The sequence below is a fragment of the Crocodylus siamensis genome, chromosome 9 (genome assembly GCF_052110815.1).
Source record: "Crocodylus siamensis isolate JL-2025a chromosome 9, ASM5211081v1, whole genome shotgun sequence".
Lineage (NCBI taxonomy): Eukaryota > Metazoa > Chordata > Crocodylia > Crocodylidae > Crocodylus > Crocodylus siamensis.
In genome coordinates this window covers 54,635,136-54,648,686 of record NC_143403.1, presented here as the reverse complement: position 1 = coordinate 54,648,686, position 13,551 = coordinate 54,635,136, and the positions used below count along the sequence as shown (strand labels likewise).

The following is a 13,551-nucleotide window of genomic DNA, read 5'->3' as shown; positions in this document are numbered from 1 at the left end:
GCATCTACTAGGAATCTACCAAGTCCATCTCAGCTCTACCATCCCTTTCCAAGTTTGCTGGATTCCATCACAGCCAATGCTTATTTATAGCAGAGAACAAGATTTTGTTCATTGTAAAGCATCCCTCCCAATAGAGGGCTGGAAATTTAGCGTATAAAATATGTTTATTCCAAGATCATAACATAACATACATAAAATATGTAATTCCACTGTGGGATTACATGAATTTAATCCAAGTATGCATTGTATCAGGGCAGAAGTATACTTGAATCCATTGTCAGAGCACTCCTGACATTCTTCTAATGCTCCTCTGGATTATGAGCCTGATCTGCTTCTCACTGAATGCAATGAGAGTTTTGTCATGAGCTTTTTCTGTCTGAATGGAAGCCAATCTACGGATGGTCATTTATGAGTGTAAAAAAAGAGTTATGGGAAACCCATCTCCCCATCAGCCCTGCAGCAAAGGTAGCCATAATCTGTCTTCCTAAGTGCAATTTGTGTGCATGTGCACAGGTTGGTTTCGGATTCCATCGCCGGTATGTCAGCCAGCATTGCAGCCCTCACAGACGATGAGCTCATTAGCTTTGCAGCTCCACAGAGAGAGAATTGCCCCAGCTTCACTTCTCTTTGCCCTCCAGCTTCTGGGTAGAGGGCTGTCGTTCTCTAAAGATGCAGCAGAGGAGTGTGAACTTGGACACATCATGCCTTCTTCCATACTATACTGCAGGGGTGGGCAAAGACCAGCCTTTGGCCAGATTGGGTCTGTGGCAGACTCCATTTCCCAGCAACCCCTGCTTATGTCGCTGCAGCTGGTTTCCATGGAGACCCCAGCAGCAGTGACAGCGTGGGGCCAAGGCTTCCATGGAGACCAGTCCCAGCAGCGCTGGCAGGGCCCGCAGTGAGGCAGGGAGCTGCTCTGGGGCTGGGCTGTTGCGGTGACGACACTGTGGTCTGGACCCGGGGCAGAGCGGCGATCCAGGCAGGGGCGTGCAGGCAGCGGATCGCGGCTCTGCCCCGGTTCCAGACCACACTGTCACCACTGCAAGATCCCAGCCCTGGCCGCGCGGCAGCTCTCCACCCAGCCGTGTGGCCTGCCAGTGCTGCTGGCGCCGGTCTTCATGGAAACCCTGGCCTCACAGCGCTGCCACTGCTGGGGTCTCCATGGAAACCAACCTATGCTGGGAAATGGAGTCTGGCTCCTGGCCAGATCCACCATTTTGCCCACCTGAACTGCACTGGCATCATATCTCTTTTCTTTGTCCTCTGCATCATTCTGGCTCTAAGACCCATGGAAGAATCCCAAGTCTGAGGAATTTGCTTGTAATACTATAGAAACCTTCCCCCACAAAAATGCAGTTTCTTGGAATTGCCACTTGCTCCAGCGAGAGGACACACTATGGTAAGAGGACGCACTATGGTGCAGCTAAACAACATGAGCTGGCAAGTGACAGCTTTTTGCTGTCAGTTGCTTGAGGGAATTCTTTCTGGAGAACCTGCTCCAATAAAACAGAAATCATTTCTATGAAATACAGAGGAATCACTCCCTGAGGGATCTCCCCTCCTTTTACATGCTTGCAATGGGAAGTTAATTTGCAATAGTTACTTCCAGAAGAATGCACTTAGCAAAATGTCTAGTCCAAGTACAAAACTGCTTTGTCACCAAATAGCTCAACGGAGTCCTGAAGAATAAGATAAATCATTTTCCCAGGAGTAAAAAAGAAAAAAATCCTTAAAAATTCAGTGTAACCAGACCCCTTGTCTCTCTCTCTCCCTACATCCTGAACAGTTGGTGCTCCCTAGTAATTGTTTTAAGGCATATGAGAAGATAGATACCTTGTTAGACTCAGGAAGCAGAAGTGGGACAGTTAAAAACTCCTCCAAATTGCATCCTGATTAATGACATTTCTTCTATTTTTGCCCTTTCTTCTTTTTTTTCTCTTCAGTTTCTTTTGATGATTAGAAAAAAATTACTGCTGGGTAAGTTTATTTTTCAGTTTGCTTGGTGTAGGATTCTTGCAGAGCTCCCAGCATGGTGATATTGATTTCTCAACTCTTACTCCAAATAATAGACTATAATTGATTTGCTGGGTACAAGACCAGGTTGGTCATTGGCCTTGTTGCAACAACTTATTTTGGTTTCAGTGACCAAGGACTGTGATCCAATGCCCATCCAACGCCCATTATAGTTAGAGAGAGTCTTTCCATTGACTTTAATAGGAATTGGATCAGGTCCCTAATGCTCTGGGGCTTGTTACTGTGTGCTTTTATCTTCTGGAATGCTAGAGCTCTGATATTTATTAACAAGTCTTAGCAAAAAGAATTGCTGTTATTTATGTCTAAAGCCAAATATAGCTACATCTCTTTTAGACACCAGCACCGTGCCATTAATTTATAAGACAGCAGAACAGAGTGGTGACACATGCTGCTGAAATTCCAATTAAACAGATATACCTCTATTTCAGAATATAACAAGAATGATAGTGACATTTATTTACAATGAAGCACCATATCTTCGAGAAGAATAGAGGTATTTATTTTACAATGTCAATTTATAAGAGGCTGCTGGTTATGGCTAAAATAAAACAGAGGAGGAGTATTGTTTCTGACACAATAGAATGGTTTGCTCCCTTTCTTGTATAGTAAAATATTTCCTCTGTGAACAACCTAGAGATATTTATCTCAAACCAGCTAATAAGCAGAAGGGAAGGCTAAGTGAAGGAGATAAGCATTATTTATTACTTTATGACCTTTTAAGGTACTCATCAGCCTAACATTAAGGCAGTTCACAAGTAATGATGAATGTAGCCTTCCAACTTGTGAGGCATGAAAAGTAACACTGGAATAAGAGCAGAAGCAAAAACTGAGGTCCAAACACCTTGGGCATGTTGCTTAGCCTGTGTGTGTACCTCCATTCCTCATCTGTAAAATAGGGAAAATGTTAAAGTTCAAAGCACAAGGAAATACAGAAAGACCCAAGCAGGGGGCTACGTAGTAGAGGATGGGGGTAAGGGTAGGAACACAACTAAGTTACATATGAAATATGCAGCCAACTAAGCCTGGGGTGGGGGTAGGAGGGGAAGGAGGGAGGGAGGGGGCGTGATACTCACTCACAGGAGACGCTGCACAACAATACTGCATTGCAATAGGGAGATGCTATGCTACCCTTCCTTGCCAGGGTGCTGTGAAAAAAAAATGCATAAAAAATTGTACAGCGAATTGTGAATACCATAGATAATTATATATATAATACAGGAAACAAATGTGCTATTTCGTTAATGATCATTAAAATATGCTAATGTGTATTAAGTGTCACTAAAAACCATGGGTGCCTATAGACCAGGGATGGGCAAAATATGGCCTGTGGGCTGGATCTGGCCAACAGAGGGGCTTTGTCCAGCCTGCAGTGGATCCCTCAATCCTGCCTAGCTCAGGCATCCCCCCACAGTAGTGTGTCCTGCTGCCTCCTGGGCATGCAGCAGGGCTGCAGCAGCCCTGCACTGGATTGCCTTTTTAGGCAGCTGCTGGCCCTAGCACTGTGGTACTGGTGGGGACCCCTGTGCAGCCCCATCCTGCCCTGCACCTGCTGTGGACTCGCCTGCTCGCTTAGAATAGTTGCAGCAAGAGCAGCACCAGTGGGACAGAAGTGTGCTTGGCATGAGGAAAAAGCAGACCCTCTTCTTCAGTGCTGCCCAGTGCTTCCTGCAGCAGCTGTGTGGAGCCTGTGCTGGGCTGGGCTGGGCTGCCCTGCACTGTCATGGCTGCATCTGGGCTGCCTGGAAAACCCCACACTGAGCACACTTCTGCCCCACTGGCACTGCTCTTGCAGTAGCTGTTTAGAGTGAGCAGGCGAGTCTGCAGCAGGCATGGCGTGGGGAGGGGTGGGACTGCATGTGGGTCCCCACCAGTACTGCAGGGCTGGAGCCAGTACCTGCCTAAAAAGACTGCCACAGCCTTGCTGCATGCCTGGGGGTGGCAGGACACACTCTGGGTGGGTGGTGTGGCACAGGCGTGGGGACCAGGTCAGGGCTGTGTGCATCTAGTTGATCTGCTTTTGCCAGGGTTAGTCTGGAGTGGGTGTGGGGCAGGCTGTGGCTGCACTCTGCTGGCAGTGGCAGGGAGGCACTGCAGGGTGTGTGGGCTCTAGGTTATTGCGGGGCAGGGGCGGGTCTTGACTGGCTGAGGGGGCCATGTGCAGGGGGCTCCCATGCATGCCCCACTATACTAACAAACCCTCCGCCACAAACCCCACAACCACATTCTTCCCCACACAAAATCACACACCCCACAAACACAACACCCCTCCCACACATACCCACTGGTCTCTGGGGAAAGCCCTAGTCACTACTACCTGTACACACCCCACCACACACATGCAACCACAGCCCCCACACACACCCTCCCTCTCCACACACCCCACGAACCCAATAGCCACCCACACATCCCCATAAACACACTCCCACAAGCCCCCCATACCCACAACCCCCCATAAACCCCATGCCCCTCAATCCCCCATACCTCCCTCCACCCCCCCCCGTAATATACAAGAGTAAGACTCCATTTTGAGCTATTATGCAATCACCTCTATACATACAATGCAAACACACACAAATCAGGACAAAAAATTATTTAAAAAAAAAATTAAAATATGTTATTGTAGATGTTAGATTCTTAGTATATAATTTGGTGGTTTTTTTCCTGGTTCCAAACCTTCTTCCCAAAAGGAGTACTTCCAGGGCAAGGGCAGGGACTTCTGGTTTCAAAGATCAGGGGTTAGGGTGTGGAACTTCCAATACCAGGATGGTGACCAGGGGGCAGGGCATGTGGTAAGGGGAGGAGCTACTCTAGCAGCCCTTGACAGCTTGTCAAAACTTGTGAAGCAGCCCTCCAGCTGACATAATTGCCCGACCCTGCTATAGACATGCTGTGAGGCTGCTCTGACATGCTATAATTACAATATGTTGGAGTTGGCTCACCTAATCGTCTGTGTATTAGTGTCCCTGCTCTTCAAAATGATGGCGGGGGTGCTTGAACTAAAGCTTGTTGAACAAGCTTTAGTTCAAGCATCCCCTCCACCATTTTGAAATGTGGGGATGCTAATACATGAGATGCTGTGGTGCTTCAATTACAGCGGCTCTCAAAGCTGCTCTAATTAAAGCGCCCACCCCTGGAGCATGTGTAAAAGTGCCCCATGCTCTTTAGTTAATATGCATTAAGACAGACTAATGCACATTCGTCTAGTACCTCACAGTGGAGGTACTAGATTTAATCCATGTAACGAAAGTACATTAGTGCACATGTAGATGTGCCCAGTAGGTAGCTAAGGCTTATTCAAACAAGGAGAAGTTATAGTTCATACAGCTTTTTAGATGTATGAAAAAGGTAAAGCAGCATCTCCCACACAAGATAAGAAGATTTACAAGTACTAAGGAACATACCTAACTACTTTTCCATATAATTACATTAAATGAAAAGAGCTGATTTTTTTGGTAAACCAGGGAATAATTTATACCAGTGGAGAAACATAAGCAAGTTCATGGATCCAAACTGCAGAGAAAGCCCCAGCATCACAGTAGTTGCTACAGTATGATGAGTCTCAGGATAGGCATAGTCATACTGGGTACATCCACACATGCTATTAGCATGAAGCAATAAACTCCAGTGCATATTGTGCTAGAGTTTATTGCTCCCTGGTGCTGCATCTTCATGTGTGCCCAGGACCACAGCATGTTGAGCTGGATAAGAGCAGCCCTGGCTGGCAGAGGGCCCAGAGGGTCAGCCTAACACCCTAGAGCTGGTCAGATGTGGCTCAGCGTGTTGGGCGGGACCTGTGTTGATGCGCAGTAAATAATACCTCTGCAGGATAGTACTTGTATTTACAAGTACTAACCTACAGCGGTAGTTATTAGTTTACCGTGCCCTAATAAAGCAGCACATGTACATGTGGAGACCTTACAGCAGCGCTAATTAAGCAGCTGGGTAGTAAATGTCTCATGTAGATGAGTTCACCAACTAGTGAAAGTACCTTAAAAAGCACATGAAGCCAAAAATGGCTGGAGCTCACATGGCTGTACTTTTCCTGGTGTGTACAAGATCACAAGTCCTGCTAGCCCTACAACCTGAACTGTGCTAGCAACAAATTACTTAAAAAACATTCAGCACAGGCAGTTCTGGCAGCTTCCAAACATAGTGTTTCTGGAATACTATGACTGTGGTATAGTTTTTATACCCTTATTTTCACAGGGAATTTGCTTTAATAACCACTCTTTTAACTATATATTGAAAAATCATAAGCGATGGAGCATTACCAAGAGGCAAAAACAGCACTTTAATGGCAATCAGTCAAAGATCAATAATTAAGGTCATTGCATCGATACACTGATCAAGAACTGTGCTCTTAAATTAAAATGATATAAGTAAGTTATATTACAACATTAAAAAGTTCAAGCTTATTAAAGTGAAGTGAGTGTCTCCCAGCTGCCAAGAACTATCTCGTTCTCCACTTGGGCAAAGCCAGATGGGCAGCAGTACCTCCCTTCTCTTCCCACCTGTCCCTCTGATGGGGCCTTAGCTGTAGAGAGTAGCCAGCCAGCCACTGGAGACAGCTTCAGAAGTCATCATTCATACAAATTCCAGCAGCTTGGACTGGATTTTCTCTGACTAGTGCTGCTTGCTCCAATCCTCTCCCCTCCCTTCCTCTTCCCTCCCCTCCCCTCCCCTCCCCTCCCCTTTCCCTCCCTTCCCAATCTTTTCACCTCAGTTCCTCTTTTCACCTGAACCTTTCACTAGGGCTGTGCAAAGCTTCGGATCATGACTTGGAGATGATTCAGATTATTCAGAGGCCGAATCTATGAATCTGAATTGAATCGCTGGAAGCTTTAGGCTTTCTGTATTGATTCAGAGCTTTTGAATCACTTCGGAAAAGATTTGGAGCCAATTTGGTGATTCGGCCATAGAGTATAATGGGGAAGCAATGAAATATGTATAACTTTGTTGTTTTTTATCTGATTTGGATGAAACTTGCAGGGATGGCAACTGCTGCTGAGGCCACAATGCATGCCAAGTTTCAAGATGATTGGTACAAGGGATTGGGGGAACTGCACCCCAAATTCTTGAAAGTAAACCTCATGTCACATGTACATGTTACACCACAGGGGGGTGAAAACTGCAGGGGTGGTAGCCCCTGGTGAGGCCACAAAACCTGACAACTTTCAAGAAGATCGGTGCAGGGGTTTGGGGGGACTGCACCTCAAGCTGCTGATAGGCAAAACTTGTGACACAGATGACCCTGTGTGCACAAAGGTGGAATGGGCTGAAAACTGTAGGGGTGGTAGCCCCTCCTGTGGCCACAAAGCCTGCCAGCTGTTGAGGAGATAGGTGCAGGGCTTCTGGGGTCCTGGACCCCTTGCTGCTGACAGGCAAAACTCGTGACATGGGTGCTTGTGCAACTGTCTGTCTCTGTCTTGGGGCAGTTGATTGTCTGTATTGATTATTTCCTTTCCTTAGCCTGTGGTTTTGTAGGTGTTAATTGTTGCTAATTAACTGGCTACATTAGCTAGCTACTATGTATTGAACTGGTCCCTGAGTGAATCATTGGTAAGTGGTAACACAGTAGCTTAGCACCCAGGCCTGCAGTAGTTTCTCCCCCCTCCCCCTGCCCCAAGACAGACATAGTTGCACAAACACCCATGACACGAGTTTTGACTGTCAGCAGCCAGAGGTCCAGGGCCCTAGAACCCAGAAGCCCTGCACCCATGTCCTTGACAGCTGGAAGGCTTTGTAGCCACAGCAGGGGCTACCATCCCTGCAGCTTTCACTCTGCTGTGCCTTAACACACCCAGTGTCACCCATGTCATGAGTTTTGCTTGTACGCTGCTTGAGGTTGAGTTCCCCACAAAGCCCTGCACCTATGTCCTTGAAACTTGGCAGGCTTCATGGCCTGAGCAGGGGCCATTACCCCTGCAGTTTTCAGTCTGCTGTGCCTTAGCACACACAGGGTCATCTGTGTCACAAGTTTTGCCTATCAGCAGCTTGAGGTGCAGTTCCTCCCAAACCCCTGCACTGATCTTCTTGAAACTTGGCAGGCTTTGTGGCCTCATCAAGGGCTACCATCCCTGCAGTTTTCACCCTCCTGTGATGTAACACATACATGTGACATGAATTTTGCTTTCAAGAATTTGGGATGCAGTTCTCCATGAACCCCTGCACTGATCTTCTTGAACCTTGGTAGGCTTCATGCTCTCAGTAGAGGCTACCACCCTTGCATGTTTCATCCAAACGAGAAAAAAATAACAAAGTTATACGTATTTCATTGATTCCCCATTATACCCTATGGCTGGATCTCCGAGGCAGCTCCGAAGCTTTGGAGCTGCTTTGGCAGATCAAAGCAGAAACACGGTCTGGAGCTCCAGATTGGATCGCTGGCATCTGAAGTGGCCGGATCTGAAGATGGCTTGAATAGCTGCCTACTCGCACAGGCCTATCTCTTACCCTCTTCTCTGTGCTTAGTCTCTCCCCAACCTCATTTACTTTTCTTTCCATTTATCTGATCCTCTCCCAACATCACACTGCCCCAAATACCATGACGCCAATTTGACTTTTGTTGTCAGCATACTGTTGCCATTGGTGGTGTTATACCCCTTCCTTCCACCTGTATATTAAACTTATTTAAATTGTAAAACCTCTGCTACTGTGTTTGTACCGTGCTCAGCAGAACCATTCCTGGTTGGTCTTTAGACACTACAGTAAGCATGACCAATAGGGAGATGCTGATACCAGACAGCTGTGTTTGAACAGAAGAGAGTGGCTGCTATCAATTACTGATCTGGATGGAAGTGCTTAGGAAATGCAGTGATGGGTACTACAGAAAACTCAAGGACAGGTAGATCACTATGATAAAGTCTAATGCTTTGCAGCCCCCAGTATAGGTTAAACAGCACGTGTGGTACTGCCCAGAATCCCCAGTGCTGCATTTTACAATCTCATCCTGACATATACTGCCTGCTCAAACTTTTTGCTTGTAAGTGGGGTGGGGAGGGTCCAGTGAAGGCAGTCTTATGGCAATCTTGCTCCTATCCTGTACCTCAGCTATGCTTTAGGACTTTCAGAGTCTTTTTACATCCTTCCAGCCTTTTATCTGGCATAAAAGGACTGGATTGGGGGTGATGTTCTTACTCAGCACTGAAGTATTTATAGGTCCATCAGCAAGTAGGAAGCTGCTATGTCTAACCAGGGACTTTGTTCTCAGAATTAGAGGATGGCAAGCTTTAGATCCAGATTGTCATCACCTGGACAAGAGGAAGAGTGGAAAGTTGCAGTTTTTTGGGTGAATGCCTCCTCTTTGGCAAGAAAGAAGAAAGGAGAGACAGAAGAGCTATTTATTTCCAACTAAGATGTGCAGAGGATGACCTCTCACTCCTTGAAACACTGCATCAATGAATTATCACATTCACCACTGATATGATGCTTTATATGTTTAAAACACTGCACAGATGTTAGCTAATTACATTTGACAGAAATATCTAATGGTACCTGTGGATAGATACATTAGGTCAGATTCTCGACTGGCTCAAATGAATGTAGCTTGACTGATTTCAATGGAGATATACAGATTTGTATAAGATGGATCTGGATCTGGCTAGTTGTGTTTCCATTTCTTATCTGTCTGGGAAGAGCTGTAGTCTGCTGTTTTGCTAAGAATGACATCCTCAGTTCTGTACAGTATTCCACACCTATGGATTCAGACTGATGGAAAAATAACTGTCAGCCTATGTAATGACAGCTCAAGCACGAGCTCACAGACTGCTAAATCCTGATGGATTTTTGGCTTGCATGTAATATCAGCTGCTACCACAAGATGTCATCCCAGGCCAGGTAATGGAGCATGATTTGCATGGCAGATAAAAGGATATAGTTAACACAACTCACTTTAGTAGAGATGCTTTTGTACCAACCATTGTAAAATGAATTACAAGAAGTGAAACATGAGGATTTACTGTGAGATTTGTACAGAGGAATGACTCAGAGGGGGAGAAAGGAAACAGAAAGAGGATAAAGACTGAAGGAAGAAAGTGAGTGGGGTGGGGAATGGGTGGATGTGAAGCCAGAGAAGTAGACAGAAATGAGCTCTGGAACCCTCATCCTGTCCTTATTTGTTGGGATTCTTCTGCACGGACATCAGTGGGTACTGGATCAGCTCCCAGAGTTTCAGAGTGGAAAGGGCTTAGAATTGGCCCAGGAAAAACTTGCACAGGAAGAACTCACACTTCTGCTTGCAGATAATAACTTCGATTTACCGTAACTGGGCAGTACATATTGAGGGCTACAGGTTGTACAGAAGGGTCAGAGTAGGGAGGAATGGGGGTGGGGTTGCTCTCTAGATGTAAAGGAACACTATACATCTACCCTTATCAAAATGGGATCAGAGGAGGAGAAAGTTGAGGCATTGTGGGTTAGGATACATGGAGGTCGAGGGGAAAGGGACTTGGTGGTGGGGGTCTGCTACAGACCACCACACCAAGAGGAAAAGCTAGACTTGGCATTCTTGAGGCAGCTCTCAGAGGCTGTACGATCTAGGGACATGGTTGTCATGGGGGACCTAAACTACCCTGACATCTGCTGGGAGAAGCAGTCTGCCAAATCCAACTGTTCACATAGGTTCTTAATCTGCATGCAGGACCTTCACTTAATGCAGGAGGTATATAGTCCCACTAGGGGGAATGCCTTACTGGACTTGGTGTTGGCTATGGGGGAAGACCTGGTAGGGGAGCTGCAGGTTCGCGGTCACCTTGGGGACAGTGACCAATCGTATTCACCACACGGCATAGGGTGGGTAAGATGACTAGTAGGGTGGAAGTGCTTGACTTTAGGAAGGCTAATTGCAGTGTGCTTAGGAGTCTAGTCAACGACGCACTGCAGGAGAAGAGTATTGGCAAGATGGGAGTCCAGGAAGGGTGGTCGTTCCTAAAGGAAGCGATCCTTCAGGCACAGAGGGAGACTATCCCAGTACAAGGGAAAAGGGGGAAAGGAGCCAGAAAACCTTCCTTGACTAAACAGGGAAATCCAGGGGAGCCTAAGGGCAAGAAAGAAGGCATATAGGTGGTGGAAGCAGGGGGAAGCTACCAAGGAATAGCTTCTTGGCCTTGCAGGGAGGCAATTAGAAAGGCCAAAGCAACGACAGAGCTGAGGCTAGCAACACAAATTAAAGACAGCAAAAATTCTTGTTTAGGTATGTAGGGAGTAAAAGGAAGGCACAGGGCAGCATAGGAGTCCTACTGAACAAGGAGGAACAATTAGTGACAGGGTAAGGGGGGACAAGGCTGAGCTATTCAATGAGTTTTTTGCCTCAGTGTTCCTGAACAGGGCTCAAGATAAGTCTCCTACTGGGTTCTTAGATGGGCATCAGAGGGACACCAACCTACCAACTGTTGATGCTGACTTGGTGCAGAGTCACTTGGATGGCCTGGATGTGTTCAAGTCAGCAGGCCCAGATGAGCTGAATCCGAGGGTACTGAAAGAATTGGCCGGTGTCATAGCAGAATCGCTGGCACGGCTGTTTGAACGCTCATGACGCTCGGGTCAGGTCCCAGAGGACTGGAAAAGGGCCAACATGGTCCCTCTTTTCAAGAAGGGGAGAAGGAGGATCTGAATAATTATAGTCCAGTCAGTCTCACCTCCATCCTTGGAAATGTCTTTGAAAAGATTATGAAGGATCATATTTTTCCAGCGGGAAAAATAATGCAGCAGGGAAACTAGCATGGATTCGTAGCAGGTAGATCATGCCTGACCAATCTGGTTTCGTTTTATGACAGGGTCACAAAATGCTTAGACACAGGAGTAGAGGGGGATTTTGTTTTCTTGGACTTTAGCAAGGCCTTTGATATGGTATCTCATCCTAGTCTCAGAAATAAATCAAGAGCCTGTGACAGATGTTTACATGGTCCGGTGGGTGGCAAATTGGCTCAGTGGTCGCACCCAGAAAGTGGTAGTAGATGGGTTAGTATTGGCCTGGAAGGAGGTGGGTAGTGGGGTCCCTCAGGGTTCGGTCCTTGGACCTGTGCTCTTCAATATCTTCATCAGTGACTTGGATGTGGGTGTGAAGTGTACTCTGTCCAAGTTTGTGGATGATACTAAATTGTGGGGTGAGGTGCATACTCCGGAGGGTAGGGAACGATTGCAGGCAAACCTGGACAGGTTAGAAAAGTGGGCAGTATACAACAGGATGCAGCGTAACAAGGACAAGTACAGACTGCTGCACGTAGAGCACAAAAATATCCAGCACACCTGGCTGGGAAGTGACCCTCTCAGCAGCATAGAAGTGAAAAGGGATCTCAGAGTCATAGTGGACTCCAAGATGAACATGAGTCACCAGTGTGACAAAATCATCAGCAAAGCTAACCCCACTTTATCATGCATCAACAGATGCATGACAAATAGATCCAAGGAGGTGATACTTCCCCTCTATGCGGCATTGGTCAGACTGCAGTTGGAGTACTGTGTCCATTTTTGGGTGCTGCACTTCACAAAGGGTGTTGATAGACTCGAGAGGGTCCAGAGGAGGCCACTCATATGGTTAGGGGCTTACAGGACAAGTCTTATGGGAGAGACTGAGGGACCTGGACCTCTTCAGCCTGCACAAGAGAAGGCTGAGAGATGATCTTGTGGCCGCCTACAAATTCATTAGGGAGATGCAGCAAGGGATCGGAGATGCTCTGTTCACCAGGGCGCCTCTTGGAGTAGCAAGGATCAATGGTCACAAACTGACAGAGAGCAGATTTAGGTTGGATATCAGGAAAAACTTCTTTACAGTAAGGGTGGCCAAAATGTGGAATGGGCTTCCAAGGGAGGTGGTGCTCTCCCCTACCTTGGGGGTCTTTAAAAGAAGGCTGGATAGGCATCTGGCTGGGGTCATCTGACCCCAGGACTCTTTCCTGCCTAGACAGAGGGGTCAGACTCGATGGTCTGTTGAGGTCCCTTCTGATCCTAGCATGTATGAATCTATGGGTTCAGAGATGAATAGAAAGGTAGCGAAAGTGAGAGAGAAGATGAAGGTGAACTTTTCCCACCTGTAGAAGAGCTAAGTAAATAGTACCATGTTGATATGAGAAAGTGGGAACATAGCAGAGCTTAGAAGGCTCATACTCATGATCAGGAAGAAATGGGCCACAATCTAAAAAATCTCTTTCTTGGCTCCTTTCAGAGAAAGCATTGGTTCCAAACTGAAAGAGCATGAAATAAGAAGGTAAAACGACAAAGCTATTATCAGACTTCATTAATATACTGTAGTGCAGTATCACGGACCCTTCAGGGATCATTGTACTGACCTGCATCACTGTTTTTCTTTAGCTTGTAGCTAAAAGATGAATCAAACTCCATGGTTCTGCACAATAAGATGCTCCTCTAGGTGTTGTGACAGGCTTGCTAATTAATTATTTTATTCCAAGCTCAATGCCTTTTTTCAAAGTTTTAAAAGATGCTCAGCTTCCATTTCCTGCCTGTTACTGGTTAGAAGTCCTTATCATTTTTGAGTCAGCAGAGCAATGGCAAATGTGTGCT

At 46.5% G+C, this 13,551-nt stretch overlaps 1 long non-coding RNA gene across 1 annotated transcript; it reads right to left on the bottom strand.

The window, feature by feature from the left end:
- Positions 1-2,726: 2,726 nt before the first annotated feature.
- On the bottom strand, positions 2,727-13,366 carry LOC149857584 (uncharacterized). The gene is made up of 3 exons (XR_016444341.1): positions 13,320-13,366; positions 3,112-3,179; positions 2,727-2,919 (listed from the first exon to the last, which is right to left on the bottom strand). It is a non-coding gene; the product is annotated as an uncharacterized LOC149857584 (long non-coding RNA).
- Between the last annotated feature and the right edge of the window lie 185 nt (positions 13,367-13,551).